Below are 18,298 nucleotides of genomic sequence, written 5' to 3'. Positions count from 1 at the left end.
TTTCAGACTCTTCAGCAAGCTACAGCCATCCTCTTAACCTGGAGAGGTGGCGAGACGTGTCTGTTTACAGAGAACAAGTGCTGTCTTTTTCCTCACTGCAGGTGCAAGTATCAAACCTAGAGGAAACAGCTCAGATGTGGCATGAATTCAAAAGGGAATGAGATGAACATTTGACACAGTCTTCCTTATAGCCACAATAGCGATACAAAGCAGAAAAATTTATGTCATGCATTTATTTGACCATATTTGATGATCGTCGTGTTTTTTCATTTTCTCTTTGCTGGATTGTTTTTAGCAAACACGTTTCTGTGATGAAAAGTTCTCTTCAAGTTTGAGTTTATGTCATGATTAGGTTGCTAAAACCAATCAAGCCTTGAATTCAGCTTCTTTGCTGACAAATGTCCTGTCCTTCAGTAATACTGAAGTGAATCTCATGAATGCACCTGGAACAAAAGGTTTTTTATTCCCCCATAATCTGTTTTCAAGGGCATTCGCTCCATTTCATTACCTAGTGCATCACCACTGGGGAATCATGTCAGTGTTCCTATTTACATCTCTCTGTAGAGAACACCACAATGTGGAGATTGAATGTGGTTGCACAGGTGAATTGTGGAAATGAAACCCCCAGAAATCCATCGACTTGCCTCAGCATGGGACTCAGCAGAGTTTATAATCGCAGTCTGCTGGCACGGAGGCCAGGATCCGCTACTGTGGTGGTTATTTGATCCAACTGTGGATTATCCTTATTCATGTGAAACGCGTGGTACATTTTGTTTACACTATAATTAGGCGGCAGATAATTATTATACTTGTCACCCATTTTTATTTTGAGAACGTTTATACTTCCCTACATTTCAAAGCTTACATTTTACTTCATACAGTTCAGAACAAAATATTCTGTTCTTCTTTAAAAAAAAAAAAACGATATGTCGCAATGGTGATGTTGAACTGGTTCATGAATGATTCGTTCATGAATTGGACTGATCCGTTTACCGCAGTTCTCGAGCACTGATTCAGTGATTCATTCTGTATTGAGCTGACGACTCACGATATATATCCTAATACAGAGCTTTAACATGTGGAGGATTTGACTGAGGCAAAACATAAGTTACTATCCACATTTTCCTGTAATGATGCGTTCACACCAGACGCGAATAGCGCAATTTATAGTTCAACGTGAATAGTTCAAGCGTAGTTGGAAGCTTGAACATTTTGAGTTTACTCGCTTCATTTGCGCGTGATATTCACTTCACAACAGACGCGACTTCGCGTCAAGGAGGGGCTTCTGCCACTCGTCAGCGGGAAAGTAGTTGTAAAATACGGCGAGTAAGCTCAATTTGCTGGCTAGCTTGTAGTCTCAATATGTATATATACATAGCTCAAATTGAGTAAAGAGCATTTTTTACAATTTACCAGATTGTCCGACCTCGTCACTCACTTTCTTCCAAGCAAGATCCTTTTTATTCCTGTTTCTATAAAAGTAATAAGATGTTTGGTACAGCTCCGAGTATTTGCCCTCCATTGTTTTTCGGATTTTTGCCTCCTTCACTACTAGAGCAAGCTCCTGGTTGGTTAACGCGGCATGAATTTTCGCCAAAGTTCAGATTTTTCAACTTGTGCGATTCGCGCGAATCACGCATTACGCGCGTCAAACGCCCGGAACGCTCAATTCGCGCTGTAACGGTTCTTAATATTCCAATGGCTGATTCTATACCCCGTGGTTGCAAAATCCGTTCTGTGAACTCTTCTACTGAGTGTTTGTTTGCAGATGCATTTTCGAGTGACATTTGCTCCATCAAGACTTCCTTTTTAGATCTGTCTGTGGCAGCTTTCTCAATTAAATTTTCACTGTAACAATGTCTTGAACTCTGTTGCCCCTATTAAAATTATGAAACACAAACTTCAGGTGAAACCATGGCTTAATAATGTTACTAGGACTTCTAGACAGGAATGGAAGAAGGCTGAAAGAAAGTGAAAGAAGGATAAGCTCCAAGTCTCATATGATATCATGAGAGCCTGTATGACAAATTATCAGCACTCAGTCAAGACTGCCAGGGAAAGTTATATTGCTAGTTTGATTTCAAAACATGCTCACAGTCCTAAGATTTTGAACACTATTGATCAAATCCTTCTACTCTTTTATTTCCTGATGCCTTTCCACAATTTGTGAAAAGTTTCTGCATTATTTTGTCGATAAAATCAACTGTATTCGTTCCTGTATTAGGCAGTTTGACCCGGATGTCTCTATTACTGATCCATGTTCTGTTTCTCTGACTGAGTTTGACCCTGTTTCTCCCTCCTTTCTCTCTGAAGTGCTTCAGAAAATGAAGCTTTCCTTCTGCTCTCTTGTTGTTGTACCTCCTCGTTTAGGTTTTAGGAACAGTTGAACCCTTAATTTTACTCATTTTAAATAGTAGTCTATCCCAAGGCACTGTTCCCTTAATTTTAAAGCATGCAGTGGTAAATCCCCTTAGAAAAAAGGCCAGCCTTGATCCTTATAGCCTCGATAGCTATCGTCCTATCTCAAAACTATCTTTTTTATCTAAAGTTTTGGAGAAAGTGATTTTTCATCAAGTGACAGCATATCTAACTTCAAATAATTTGTTAGACAAGCATCAGTCGGGTTTTAGGAGGTATCATAGTACGGAGTCTGCTTTGTTAAAGGTGTTGAATGATCTGTTAGTGGCAGCAGACCACTTAGGAAAGTCTTCCATTCTAGTCCTTTTAGATTTAAGTGCAGCGTTTGATACCATTGATCACAAAATCCTACTTGAAAGATTGAGAATTTGCGTGAGTATTCAAGGCTCTGCGCTAGAATGGTTTAAATCCTACCTCTCTGGCAGATCTTTTTCGGTGGAGATTGGAAATTTCTCTTCCTCTTCAGTTCCTTTAAATTGTGGTGTGCCTCAGGGTTCTATTTTGGGTCCATTGTTATTTTCGTTATATCTGCTTCCTTTGGGTCGTATTTTTCAGAAATATAACATTCCTTATCATTTTTATGCGGATGACACGCAGGCTTATTTTCAGCTAAACCATAAGGACAATTGCAATATATTTCCTTTGCTAAATTGTCTGACCGAAGTTAGATCCTGGCTCGCTGCAAATTTTTTAACATTGAATGACTCCAAATCTGAGATTGTAGTTTTTGGCCCACCTGCCTCTATTACTTTGATTAACAATCAGTTAGGCTCACTATCTGCTAACTCCCATGCTCATGTGAAAAACTTAGGGGTGATATTTGACAATGATTTAAAGTTTGATAAACAAATTAACGCAGTTGTTAAAAACAGTTTTTATCATCTTAGATCTATCGTGAATCATTTTTATCGCCAAAAGACTTGGAGACTGTGATTCATGCGTTTGTTACGTCTAGGCTCGATTATTGTAACTCACTTTATCTTGGTGTGTCTAGATCTACTTTATCTCGTCTGCAACTGGTACAGAAAGCCGCTGCCAGGTTCCTTACCGGAACTAGAAAGAGGGATCATATATCACCGATTCTTGCTTCTTTACACTGGCTGCCCGTTGAATATCGCATTAAATTTAAGGTGTTGCTGTTTGCTTACAAAGGATTACATGGTCAAGCTCCTGAATATATTTCAGATCTCCTCCTCCCTACACTGTAAACAAAATCTGTAGAAATTACAGTATTACTGGCAGCTAGTTGCCAGTAATTTACTGTAGATTTAAATTTATGCTATTTACTGGCAACAGTTTGTTCAAAGTTAATTGAACATTAAACATTTACAAGTCTTTATCTTTACAGAATAAAACTAAAATAACAGCCTCATGCAAAGCATTCTGAAGGAAAAAACAGAAAAAGGTTGATGAAGGTTTCTGGTTCTCAGAATGCTTTGCAGTAGGTTGTTATTTTATAGTTTTATTCTGTAAAGACAAAGACTTGTTAATGTTTAATGTTCATTTAACTTTGAACAAACTGTTGCCAGTAAATAACATAAATTAAAAATCTACAGTAAGTTACTGGCAACCAGCTGCAGAACTACAGCAAATTTTTTACAGTGTAGAAACTGTGGTAGAACATTACGGTTATCCGATAGGTTGCTTTTCGTGCCTCGATCACGTCTGAAATTAAAAGGTGATCGTGCCTTCTCGATTGCTGCCCCTAGATTGTGGAACGATTTACCAGCATATATTAGGTAGTCTCCAGATATTGTAAGCTTCAAATCTCATCTTAAGACATATTTTTATTCTTTAGCCTTTTGTTTTTATTTAAGTATAAGTGTATGCATGTGTGTAATTTATGCATTGAAATTGTTGAATATTGTTTTGTGAAGTTATGTTTGAATTGTACAGCACTTTGGTCAGCAGTCGCTGTTGTAAACGTGCTTTAGAAATAAAATTGCCTTGCCTTGCCTTGCCTAGTGCAAACAGTTTTAACGTTTATGGCACTTTGTTATTCTTCTCTTTATTTACGTGGCTAATGAACCGAAAGTCTTGCACATTGACTTACTTACTTCCCCATTCCCCGTTGAAAAATAAGGTGGAAAATGACGTATTTTGACATTGTTTTTTGTAAATATGTTGATACCATTTTGGTTATAAGTGACTGTAAGTAAGTGCTAAATCAGCTGTAGTTGTTTATCATGCTTAAGATGACATTTCACCATTGTTTTTTAGGTTGTTTCATTTGTTACCACACATTTTGACTGATATTGAAAGTTTGATCACTGAGGGGCAGTTTGCTTATTTGCAGAATATGCATCCATTTGCTATCTTGTACATCTATTAAAGGAGAAGTTCACTTCCAGAACAAACATTTACAGATAATTTACTCACCCCCTTGTCATCCAAGATGTTCATGTCTTTCTTTCTTCATTTTTTTTTAAGAAAACATTTCAGGGTTTCTCTCCATATAGTGGACTTCAAAATCCTACATCGCAGTTTTACCTTTTTTTGTAAAGGGCATTTGATCTTCTTTGCACGTTTACTTTGCAAACACTTGGTCGGTACTTCTGCAGCGATGTAGGATGATTTTGAAGTTGGAGGAGAAAATGAGATGGGAGTTTTTTAACATAAAAACTGTACTGAATCGGAATACACAGAACACACGCAGAGCTAGACAAGTTGAGCATTTAAGGTTAAAAAGTATACAAATTGGCAATTTTTTTTTAGAAAATAACTGGTCGTTTCACTAGATAAGACCCTTCTTCCTCGGCTGAGATCATTTAGAGCCCTTTGAAGCTGCATTTAAACTGCATTTTGGAAGTTTAAACTCAGGGGCACCATAGAAGTCTACTAAATGAAGAGAAACCCTAAAATGTTTTCCTCAGTCCTTTATGACTGAAGAAAGAAAGACATGAACATCTTGGATGACAAGGGGGTGAGTAAATTAACATTTTGGCGATACTCTGATGTTAACAACAGCATGGACTGCACGGTTAATGTACTACTGAATACATTGATCTGCTAATTTATGCTGTCTAAACCACAGAAAAAAATGTGTGGAAGCTGTTAAATCACATACAGAAGGATTTAACAAGCAGAAAAGGACGCAATATTTTGACAAACTAAAGATACATACAAGCAGTATTAATTAAGATATTAGCCTAATATTTCACCTATCTGACTTGAAATGATAAGAACAAACACGATTGTTGAGAAGATTCTTGCCCTGAAAATCCTGGTTCAGTTTAGCTGACCACAAATGCATTTTGTTCCTCAGACCGTTTCTCAGTATCTTTTGTCATTTAGATACTTATTTTCCATTCCATTTGGTGGAGATTTTACTATTTTTATTTGGCTATGTTTGTCTTGTGCCAAGTGATTTTTAGTCTTAAACAACTCTCAGTTTTTAAATGGTGAAAATAGTGAAAATGGTGAAAATCTATTAGGTCTACTGCAAAATGCTGCAAACCTTTACCCCAAAAACCTTGTGAGTCTAAGAGGAGATCCTAGAGCTGTAACAAAATGAAGTATTGACTGCTTGTCAGAAGAAAGAACACAATCATTTGTCTCCACTGAGAGGCAGGAACCAATCTTGAGAATGCAGGCCAAACAAATGATGGTGTGTTTGTCTGAAATAACGGAGTGTCTGCCACAAAGAGGTGAATACTGAGAAAAACTGTCTACAAACCATCTCTGGCACAAGATATTTATATTGGATAGGAAGCAACAGAACCATCCACAGTTTGCAAAGAATGTATTTCCCCACATCTCTATAAATAATTGTTTATTGATCATTGAAGGAACTATATGATTTATGAAACTGCTAGCCTAGAAAAAAACCCTCCATCATTGAGTCAGTATGATTAGTCTTTCAGAGCAGGGTGAAAACGCAGTGCCACGCCTGGCAAAAAATGTAATCATTTTCTGTCATTTACTCAGCACATGATTTAAGAGACTGCTGCAAGAGGATCCTTGACTGCTTTATGTAGGGACCGTGTTGGGGAGGAAGTCAAAACTTTAATAAAGATGGCACAAGTAAACATTTAAAGGGGTAGCTCACTGGAAAATGAAAAATTTGTTATTATTTATTTGCCTTTTTTTTCTTCTGTGAAATACAAAAGGATAAATTAGGCAGAGTCTTACACTGCCCTAGAAAAGGCAAACAGGCAAATTTTTATTTTTTGTGTGAAGTCTACAAAACCTGTCAGACCATTTGTACTGAGGTGACTCAAAGGTGGCTATTTCAATTTCCCAGATTTCTCAGCTGTGAAGGGAAGTGGAGATAAAGCAGTAGTCAGTGATCAAAGTTTTTTTCTTTCGTTCTTTCTTTCTTGTTAAATCGCCAATAGCCTTTAGTTACATTACAGGGGAAGGACATTGTCATTTTAGAGCATTAGTTTGGACAAAAAATTGTGTAGTGCAGAATGAGTCCTAAATATTTTTGTCCAGTTTCCCAGAAAAGAAAGACTATACATTTCTAAATCTGTATGTCTCCTAAAATGTAATCTTTAGACTAGCATATATACAGTTGAGGTCAAAAGTTTTCATACACCTTGCTGCGTCTGCAAAATGTGAATTATTTGACCAAAATAAGAGGGATCATACAAAATGTATGTTTTTTTTATTATTACTAACCTGAATAAGATATTTCACTTAAAATATGTTTACATATAGTCCACAAGAGAAAATAATAGTTGAATTTATAAAAATGACCCTGTTCAAAAGTTTTCATATGCTTGATTTATAATACTGTGTTGTTACCTGAATTTTTTGTTTAGTGATAGTTGTTAATGAGACCCTTGTTTGTCCTGAACAGTTAAACTGCCCGCTGTTCTTCAGAAAAGTCCTTCAGGTCCCACAAATTCTTTGATTTTTAGTTAAATCTTTTCACACTAAGGACAACTGAGGGAATGTACATATTCTTCATTCTGTGCAAAAGTTTTCACCCCCTGGCTTGTTTTTCCTTCTGAAGCATCAGTGAGAGTTTGAACCTTCTGTAATAGATGCATATGAGTCCCTCAGATGTCCTCAGTGTGAAAAGATGGATCTCAAAATCATACAGTCATTGTTGGAAAGGGTACACAAAAAATACACAGAAATATTTGTGGGACCTAAAAGATTTTTTTGAAAAAAAAGCAGGACAGTTTAACTGTTCAGGGTAAACAAGGGATTCAACAACGGTTGAGCAATTATCACTAAACAAACAAACAAACAAACAAAAAAAAAACAGCTCTGGATCATTCAGGTAACAACACAGTATAAAGAATCAAGCGTATGTAAACTTTTGAACGAGGTCATTTTTATAAATTCAGCTATTATTTTCTCTTGTGGACTATATGTGAACATCTTTTATGTGAAATATATTATTCAGGTCAGTAGTACTAAATAAAAAATAACATGAATTTTGTATGATACCTCTTATTTTGGTAAAATAATTAACATTTTGCAGATTCTGCAAGGTGTATGTACACTTTTGACCTCAACTGTATGACTTCATAAGCTTTGTAAAAGTTTAGATTTATTTAAACTTAATTGTTTTATTGTTTACTCTCGAACTGTGCATGTAAATTTTAAAAGGCACGATACAAACAGTATTAATTAGAATTAGGGATGCACCGATACGTATCGGCCAATCACTTGCGCGTTTTGTCAGTAAAGCCGGTTCTGTAATCAGCGGTAAATGCCATCAGGTGCGTGATTTCACATTGAGCCGTATATACTACACACAGCCGTTGTTCACTGACGAGTTGCGCACATTCACACTGATAATGAACATTGATTTGCGCAGCTCGTCCGTAAACAACGGCTGTGTGTAGTATATACGGCTCAACGTGAAATCACGCACCTGATGGCATTTACCGCTGATTACAGAACCGGCTTTACTGACAAAACGCGCAAGCATTATCGGCCGATTCGTATCGGTGCATCCCTAATTAGAATGATGCACGACGCAATATTTTCAGACGGTATTATTCATCTGGAAATAAACAAACATTGCATAACTGAGCAGAAAACAACAAACCATTTGCCTGAGGGCAGCAAGGAAAGTGGGAACTGGCTACCGGGTCATTTGTCATCTCTGTACAAAGCAAAAGCCCCCAGGACCTTCACACTGAGACACACTCATATATAAGGACTTACTCACAGTGAGAGGATCCTGGAAAGCAATATACACCGATTCTCATTCAGACAAAGCAAGAGATTGCTGCCTATTAATCATCTCAGGCCTGGACAGAGAACAACGGCCTTCCTTTGAGCATGTCTCCTGTCGTCAGCCTCTTTATGGGATTTGGAGGAAATGGGTCATGACTTCCTGCGCTCATTTTATAGCTGAACGATCTCACCTCCAAAGGTGAGGTTTAACAAGAACTTATGAGCCTGTGTGTGGGGAACATAAAGTTTGAAGGGAAAGTTCAGCAAGAGAGGCTGGTGTAATGCCATTCAGGGCTGGATATAGTAGAGTGCTGAGGTGGCTGACGCCCATCAAATTGTCTTAAAGTGCGACATTCAAATTGACTTGTGAAACGTTTTCCTAGTGAGTATTCATTAGTTCTGTCATGACAACTCTTGGAGAGTTTAGCATGGTAATGTAAATTACAGTGTTAATGTGTTTGGTCTTAGTGGAATAGATGTTTCCACTAAGCTGTTTCTGCTGCTGCAGCAGAGCAACTACTGAAACTTGCTATTGCCAAAACATCCACAGACATAATGCTGTGAGCATGTAAGAAATACTGCTGCTGCACATGAAATCACCCTGTAGCAGATCTATACAAGTGGAGGTGGGGAAGTGGAGGGTTTCTAAAGCACGCTGCAACTGCTAAAGCAAGCATTAGTCATATATTTGAATGTTGAACAGCAAGATCATTGGCTATTGATACAGGAGATAATCAGCTGTGCCGTGTGATAATGATGTTATTATGTCAAATTTAGTTAGACCTATCTGACTGCGGCATCTAGAGTTTCATGCCTGAACTTTGGATTTATTATTTATTACATTTGTATGAGTTTCTTTCTTCTCTTGAGCATGAAAGAGGATATTTTGAAGAATGTTGGTAACCAAACAGTTGACAGTAGCCATTAGCTGGGTTTTCATCCAAAGTTGCAAATTTAACTTGGAATATCGCATAAAACAGTTGCAAATAAGCACAATATCGTAATAATCGTATAGTATTGTTCATAAATAATAAATTACTTGCCTCAGTGGAGCAGATGAAACACAATAAATGCGGTCATTGCTTTCAGAGGTGGATGCCTGCTGTTTGGGAACTCGTGTAAGACAATTCTGGGAGGCAATTATACAAAAATACTTTGACGGCAGACTTTGCTCGGGCATTTAAGAATGACCATAAGAACATTTCAGATGCTGTGCAACAAAATTGGTCCTCTGGTTAGTAAGGTTGTGTGTTAAAATTGCAACATAAACAAGCAATTCTCACTTTTTTCTCAGAATTGTGTGATATAAACTCGCAACTGTGAGTTATAAAGTCAGAATTGAGTGATATAAATGCGCAATCGTGAATTATAAATTCTGTGATTCTGACTTTTTTCCTCAGAATTGCATGATATAAACTTCCAAATGCAAGTTAAAAAGCCAGAATTTCAAAATATAAACAGGCAGTTCTGACTTTTTCCTTAGAATAGTGTGATATGAACTTGCAATTTTGAGAAATTACATCAGAATTGCGAAACATAAACAGCCAATTTTGATTTTCTTCTCAGAATTGTGTGATATAAACTTGCAACTGCGAGTTGTAAAGTCAGAATTGAGTGATATAAATGCGCAATCGTGAGTTATAAATTTTGAACTGTGAGATATAAACTCGCAATTCTGACTTTTTTCCTCAGAATTACATGATATAAACTTCCAAATGCTAGTTAAAAAGTCAGAATTGCAAGATATAAACAGGCAGTTCTGACTTTTTCCTCAGAATGGTGTGATATGAACTTGCAATTTTGAGAAATTAAGTCCGAATTGGGAGACAAACACAGGCAAATTTATTTATTTTTTTCTCAGAATTGTGTGATAAAAACTCGCAACTGCGAGTTATAAAGTCAAAATTGAGTTATATAAACGTGCAATTGCGAGTTATAAAGTTAGAATTGTGAGATATAAACAGCAGTTCTGACTTTTTCCTCAGAATAGTGTGATATATGAACTATAACAAAAATATATATAAAATATCACATCAGAATTCTGGGATATAAACTTGCAATTCTGACTTTTTTCCCTCATAAACTTGCAATTGTGAGTTATAAGTCCAGTTTTAAGAGGGGAAAAAAATGATATTTTCTGAGAATAAATCTCAGAATTGCGAGTTTATATCCTGCAATTCTGACTTTATATTTCAGAATTGTGACTTTGTATAACGCAATTCTGAGAAAAAAATATCAGAATTGTAAGATAAAAAGTCGCAATTACCTTTTTTTAAATTCTGTGGCAGAAAAAGGCTTCCATAATTTTTAATAAAACATGCTTTTTTGGAAATAGACTCATTCTCCAACTCCCCCCGAGTTAATAAGTTGAGTTTTACCGTTTTGAAATCCATTCAGCCGTTCTCCTGTTCTGGTGATATCACTTTTAGCATAGCTTAGCAAAGATCATTGAATCCTATTAGACCAACAGCATCGTGTTCAAAAATGACCAATGAGTTTCGATATTTGTCCTATTTAAAACTTAACTCTTCTGTAGTTATATCGTGTACTAATACCGGCGGAAAATGTAAAGATGCGATTTTCTAGATTAGGAACTACCCTTTCATTTCGGCGTAATTGTCAAGGAAGTTTGCTGCCATAATATGGACGCAGCAGGCGGAGTATCACGCAGCGCCTGAAATTAGTTCCCAGCTAGGTTAGCATTTGCACATGTGCTGTGTGATATTACTGCGCCTGCTTCTGCCATGTTACGGCAGCAAACTTCCTTGACTATTACGCCGGAATGGGAGTGTAGTTCCTAATCTTATCGGCCTAGAAAATCGCAGCTTTACATTTTCCACCGGTCTTAGTACACAATATAACTACAGAAGAGTCAAGTTTTAAATATTACAAATATCGAAACTCGTTGGTTATTTTTGAATGCGATGCTATTGGTCTAATAGGATTCAATGATCTATGCTAAGCTATGCTAAAAGTGGTATCGCCAGAACAGGAGAACGGCTGAATGGATTTCAAAACGGTAAAACTCAACTTATTAACTTGGGGGGAGTTGGAGAATGAGTCTATTTCCAAAAAAAAGTGGAGTGTTCCTTTAATACATTTTGTCAGGTTACATGGTTACTTTTAAAGGGCTGTCAATGGAGAAAGATTCTTTTTTTCCAGAATAGTGTGGTTACATCATCTTACCAGTAGCAGATAAACTCTGACACATTAAACATAGCAGCCTAGATCCAGATTTCATTCATTTTTTTATTCAGCTTCAATCTTTTTACCAGAAGATCTGATTAAATGCAGTCTGAAAGTGTTGCTGAAACTCAAAAAGATGCGTCTGACAGCCTGAGGAGTGGGAAATGATGAATATCTGAAGTTTTCTTCTCAGCTAGAACAGCGAGCCTTGGGGCAATCTGAACCGAGCAAAGGCACAGACAAAGAACAATTGCACACTGCATATCAAAAATCATCTTCTGCAATCTATTATTAATCTAATATCACTGATAGCCCACCAGAGAATAGCAGTGTTTTCTCATTCACTCGTTTGTCTTGATGTCCACAGTTTCATCAAAGCACAACCGCTACCGAAACGAGCCAAAGTTTGGCTGAAAAGCAGTCAAGTGAGAAGCTTTCGGAAAGTTAAGCCTGATCAAGTTTTGGGTATTTTTCCTTTTCCTTTTTGAAGTTTGTAATGGAGTGCATATAACCCATACAATGTCTCAAGAGAGAATCGGGGTGTGAGCAAAACCCCTAGCGAGCCAATTAAACCTTGCAGAGCAAATAGAAAACAACATAGTATGCGTAACAATCTCCACTAGGAGTGCAAGACTTCAGTAAACTAATAAATGTTTTATCAAACCGTTTACACTGTCCAGCTCTAGAGAGACTATCTCTCTCTAGTGCACTACTGAACTTTTCATTGTTTTTCTGTTTACTATTCTGTCTGTGTAGACACTGCAAATATTGCTCTGAACATCTGAGCCAATAATCTTGAAGTTGATCGGTGAGAATGATACATGGCTTCTTATCTTATATATTAAATTCCGCCTGCCTTATCAATCAGTACTCCTAAAGAAAGAGTTCATCCAAAAATTAAAATTGAAACAGATTTGAAGAATTTTACCTTTACATCACTTGTTCACCAATGGATCCTGTACTGAATGAGTGCTGTTGGAATGAGATACCTAGAATGATAATAAAAGGATCAAATTTGAACATTTTTGTGATGGTTCTGTTAGGGTTTTAATACATTTTTGGCAGTACATCCTTGCAGTTACCCGGTTAAATGTCAAAGGCAAATGTAAGAAAACTTACAAAAGTAGCACAAAGAAAGAGAATGTCCTTGATGTCAAGTTATGGATAATTCAGAAAATCTCAGTGTGATCACATTGCTCATCCCTCCCATATTTAAGCTTCATGTTGAGATTGAATCTCCACAAGTGACACCAGAATTCACATGGAATTATAACAGATTGTAAGATATTATGGCTAAAATATTGAAATTCGTTTGATCATAGAGCATATAATCACATATGCAGTGGAAACAGACATGGTACTTTATTTAAGGCCAAGTGTGTGGATGAATCTGCAGAAAGAGGACTTGAGAGAAGCGCTATGTTTAATGTGAAGTTTGATGTTTCGTGTGGAATGGAGAACGTTCAAAAGAATCTGTGATCAAAGGGTGAGAGAAAGAGAGAAGTTTCAAAAGCAGATGGGCTGATCTTCATGTCTACTTCAGACAAACAGGGCATTTCAGCATTCTCGTGTCACTAGCGCAGGCATATGTATTCATTTTAACTAAAAAAAAAAAGCTAAAAAAGATGTCAATGGGTCTCCTGTTACGGCCAAAACTATGTATTTGCACAATTCTGACTTTTTTCTCAGAACTGCGTGATACAAACTCGCAATTCTGCCTTTTTTTCTAAGAATTATGATATAATCTCACAGTTGTGAGTTTATATCTCACAATTGTGACTTTTTTTTCTCAGAATTGCAATTTATAGGCTATCTCGCTAGCCTGGGTTTCCCCATCCTGCCTTGCGCAGCGCGATTTTATTCACGCTGCTAGTCAGTCTGGAAACCATGGACCTAATTTTCACCTAAGATAGGGAACCAATCACAGAACGGGGAGGGAGCAGCAAGACGATGACGTATTCTATGCGACTCACCGAAGCAGTTTGTTACTATGGATCCAGCATGGCAGCAGACGCGAAGTTATCTTTCGTGTCTACACCGGACGCGAGCGGCGTGACCAGACGCGACAAATGACATTAGAACCTATTATGCTGTCTACACTGAATGCGGCGCGACGCGGCCCGACAGTAATCTGCTGCCGCGTTCTATTTATGACGTGCTCACACAAAGTTTAAATGATTTGCAACGGTCGCCTTGTCGCGTCCGGTGTAGACACGGCATAGTGTTCTAAGTAGTTTAGAACGCAAGTTTATTTTGAAAAAAGAGCAACTTTTGGCGTTCGCTCTACATACGTCATCCGGTATAATTGAAACGATTGGCTATGAGCTACGCACAGGCGCATTTGATAGACATTCGTATCGCCCAATAAACGGCTCTGGGCATTCGTAAACCACGCCTCAAATACGAGAAAATGAACATGTGGTTCCCAGACCACGAATCATGACGAAGTCATAACGTGGTCTGGCGATAGCCAGGCTACTATCTCGCAGTTGTGACTTCAGATTTTTTTTTCTCAGAATTGCGAGCTTATATCTCACAGTTGTGACTTTCTTGCAATTGTTGTCACGTTAGCACAGAGGAGGTCAGGGTCCAATTGCAGGGAAGGTGAGTTTTAATGTAAAAATAAACAAACAAACAAACAAAACAAAGGCCAACACGGCACAACAAAACACAAACAAGGCAAGGTCAGGAACATAAACTTCGAGAACGAGAATGACGAAAAACAAACCACACAGAAACCAGGATACAGGAAACAATGCAGCCAGAATGAGTAGTGGGAAGTGGGCAACTTTATAGTCTGTATAATTGTGAACAGGTGTGGGTGAGACGAGTGTCATGATCACAAGACAGGTGTACACAATCAGGGGAGTGAAGTGCGGGAGGAAGGGAAACAGCGACATCGCGTGGAGGATGGAAAAGCTGCAGCCCAGAGTCATGACAATTGTGACTTTTTTCTCAGAACTGCGTGATACAAACTCACGATTCTGACTTTTATCTCACAGTTCTGACTTTTTTCTCAGAACTGCATGATACAAACTCACGATTCTGACTTTTTTCTCATAATTATGATATAAACTCACAATTGTGAGTTATAAAGTCAGAATTGTGAGATATAAACTCTCTCTATATAAATATATATATATATATCTAAAATCTTGCAGTTGTGACTTTTTTCTCAGAATTTCGAGTTTATCTCACAGTTGTGACTTTTTTCTTAGAATTGCAAGTTTATATCTCAAAAGTTCTGACTTCTCAGAATTGCACTCAGAATTGCCAGCTTATATCTCGCAGTTGTGACTTTCTCAGAATTGCACGTTTATCTTGCAATTGTGGCTTTTTTTCTCAGAATTGCAAGTTTATATTTTCCAATTGGGACTTCTTTTCTCAGAATTGCGAGCTTATAGGCTATCTTGCAGTTGTGACTTCTCAGAATTTTATATTTTTATAGTAATATGACAACAATCACAAATCACACACAGAGATGGCACTGTCATAGTGTTTGGGAATATTCATGCAGAATTTAAACACATAACCAAATGATATTAGATTAAAAAATAAAACATTTTAGAAAAGAATGCAACATCACAGTTGTTTGAACCAATGGGCATTAAGATGTGTCGTCAGCCAGTCGTTTCCCATCGTGCTTTTGGTCAGCGCAGTCGGTGAAAAGCTACTGCGCCCGACTGCTCAATCCGACACAGCCGCCTCGCCATCGCGAGAGTTTTTTGGCACACGTCAGCACGATGTCAGAGCAAGTCGGACGTAACTCGGACACTTTTCTAACCGGCATGCATCTTGCGTTGATCACCGGTGATCGATTCTGCGCAGATTTTGCTTATCTCAAACGAGCCTAATGGGAAGCGTTGACGCTTGCGCCCCGTGTGAACACACCGTCACTCCTCTTCTATGGGTGAGCATCCATTATAAAACACTCACAGGACAATAATTTGGACAACTAGGCAAATGTTTTGAAATTTCACGCAAAAATACGATAGGGATCAGAGCCCCGAGAGTGCGCATACGCGTGCCTAATGTACGACTCTGATATACGCGAGTGTTATACATAAGACACGCGCAAGTTCGTTGTTATTACATTAATCGTATTACATTAACGCTACGGTTAGCTTCATGCATGCAGCCGAGAGACGTAACATTAGTTTGCGTACAGCGTTTGAAAGTTTTGAGCCGCCATTCAGTCTGTATTTAACAGTGCGATTAGGCTTGCTGCGCCGAGTCTGAAGCAATCAATCACAGAACAAGAGAGAGGCTGTGCTTTTATTATTTTCATTTAGCATATTAATAATGAAATTAAACAGTTATAGAATAATATTTAAATTAATTTTAAGATATCTCGCGGCTCCCCTGGAGGATCACTGAGGCCCCCTAGTGGGTCGCGAATTTAAGCAATGATGAGCCAAATTAAATCAGAGGGAGGACCAAAAATGTCCACCCTGTTAGGGAAAAATGAACAACAACAATTTGAAAAATGTATGAATTAAATGTATGGACATTCTTTGAGAGACATACAGCCAATTACAATGCTAATTTTGTTTGAACTTGGTTGTGGTGGAAACACTAGCCTATGGAAAACATACAATGTGTAAAATGTAACAAACTTTAAATACACTACTTCTTCAACTTGCTGTCACTATCACTATGTACACTAAATGTGTCCACCCTTTTAGGTTCTCTTACAAGAGGGAACGAGTACTGCGTAAGAAGTATCTTACGCTAGGGGAAAATCCTTTTCTGCGAGATATTGAAGCCAAAAATTATCCTTAATTTTGAAATAATGTAAAGCGCATTGCAGCAGCATACAGACATAGGCGAAACAGCTTGCGCGCCTATTGGCTGCTCTGCGGCAACTGCAGCAGCCTATTAGAGCGAGGCCTGACGCGACGCCAGATCCAATGGGGGCATTTCGCGCCCTTTGCGTCGCTTCGCGCCCTTTTCGTAGCTTCCCGCCTAAAAGGGCGTGGTCTAGACCTATAAATATCGCTCATAGGCAGCTATTATCTGATTTTTCATCCTTCAAGCGAAGCACACGCATCGCTGGAGCCGGATAAGAAGCCGCCGTTTGACTGCAAGCATCTCAGCGGGACGAGCCACTGAAGCTGCTGGCCACGCCGCCTTCCGTGCATTCCTGCTGCGCTTTCCGGCGCCTATATCCTTTATAATCTACAGTGTGTGTCGCCGTTGCGGTACACACTGTTTCTCTAAAAAGAGCAAAGCGTCTTTTTAAAGATGCCTTCATACGGCTCGTGCAGATGCCAATGGTGACTCTGAGGACTTGCCTTGCCTTCTTCACTGAGACTGCTCCCCCGCCCGCCGCGGTGTAGCGCCGTAAAAAGCGCCGTGCCCAGCGGGCCCCGGACACTTCCCCCAGCCGACAAAGCTCGCCGGTTCGCCCGCCTGCTTCATCGACCTCGTCAGCCTCTGTTCCGGACGTAAAGCGGCCGCTGTCTGCCACCGCTTCCATCGACGCCGCTGACGAGGGGGGCCATGAAGGAGGAAGAGGTTTCTGATTCTGATTTCCGTTTCCCGCCAAAGCAGGAACGCGCATGCTGCTCAGAAGAGGCGATAGCAGCCCACTTATGTCTGCCCTCCGCTGGACGGCGTGCTAAGTCGGCCCTCCCCTCTAAAGCTTGCCGTCAGACGTCAAACCTGCTTCGCCGCGCTTTCGCCGCCGCCTAGCCGCGTCAGCGCTGCGTAACATGGTCTCTCACCGTTGCTGAGAGGCACCCGTGGTTAACGCTTTCTGACGTTTTTCTCGTCTGGCCGCCGCCCCGCCAGACGCGGCCCGCGGCCCAGGATTGAGTTGAAACCTGAGCCTCCGAAATCGTCCTAGCACAACTGGGAAAACGACGGTGTACGAGTCCCGCTGTTGCCGGACCCCCACCAAAGTTATTCGCTCGTCCAGTTCCAGGAAATGTGACTGTTCCAGTGTTTTCTGCAGCCAACAAACCGGCTCCGTCGCCCGTTTGCCTGCACACAAAAGTCGTTCCCACGGCTACACAGATAAACCCCCAATAAAGTGTATTGTCTGGTGTCCCGGCCACGGCCGATGGTGTTTCATGTGTCGTAAGAATGCCCACTAACCAGTGCTCATCTCTAACGTTACACACAAGCACAGCGCACATAAAATCGACACAGATCGATTGCGCTTCACAACCGGCCACGGCCGATGGTGTTTCACGTGTAAGAATGCCCACTAGCAGTGCTCATCTCTACACACAAGCACAGCGCACATAAAATCGACTCAGATCGATTGCGCTTCACACGTGGTAAATATGCCCGCTTCACAGTGGCCACAGACACCACATTATGCACGTCAAACGGTTTCTGTGAAAACGAAACCAAAAGTGCATTCGCCCTACGCAGGCGAACGTTGTTTGGAGTGTGTTAAATGTGCCCGCTGCCCCACAGCCACATCCACACACAGACATAATAGTTCCCGCTATCAGCGTGCCCCATGCCTCAAATATCACGAGCACGTTTTGCATGAAATCAGCGTGCATTCGCTCCATGCAAGCGAACGATGTTTGGAGTGTGT

The sequence above is a fragment of the Garra rufa genome, chromosome 25 (assembly GCF_049309525.1).
Source record: "Garra rufa chromosome 25, GarRuf1.0, whole genome shotgun sequence".
Taxonomy (NCBI): domain Eukaryota; kingdom Metazoa; phylum Chordata; class Actinopteri; order Cypriniformes; family Cyprinidae; genus Garra; species Garra rufa.
Note: the sequence above shows the minus strand (reverse complement) of the source record.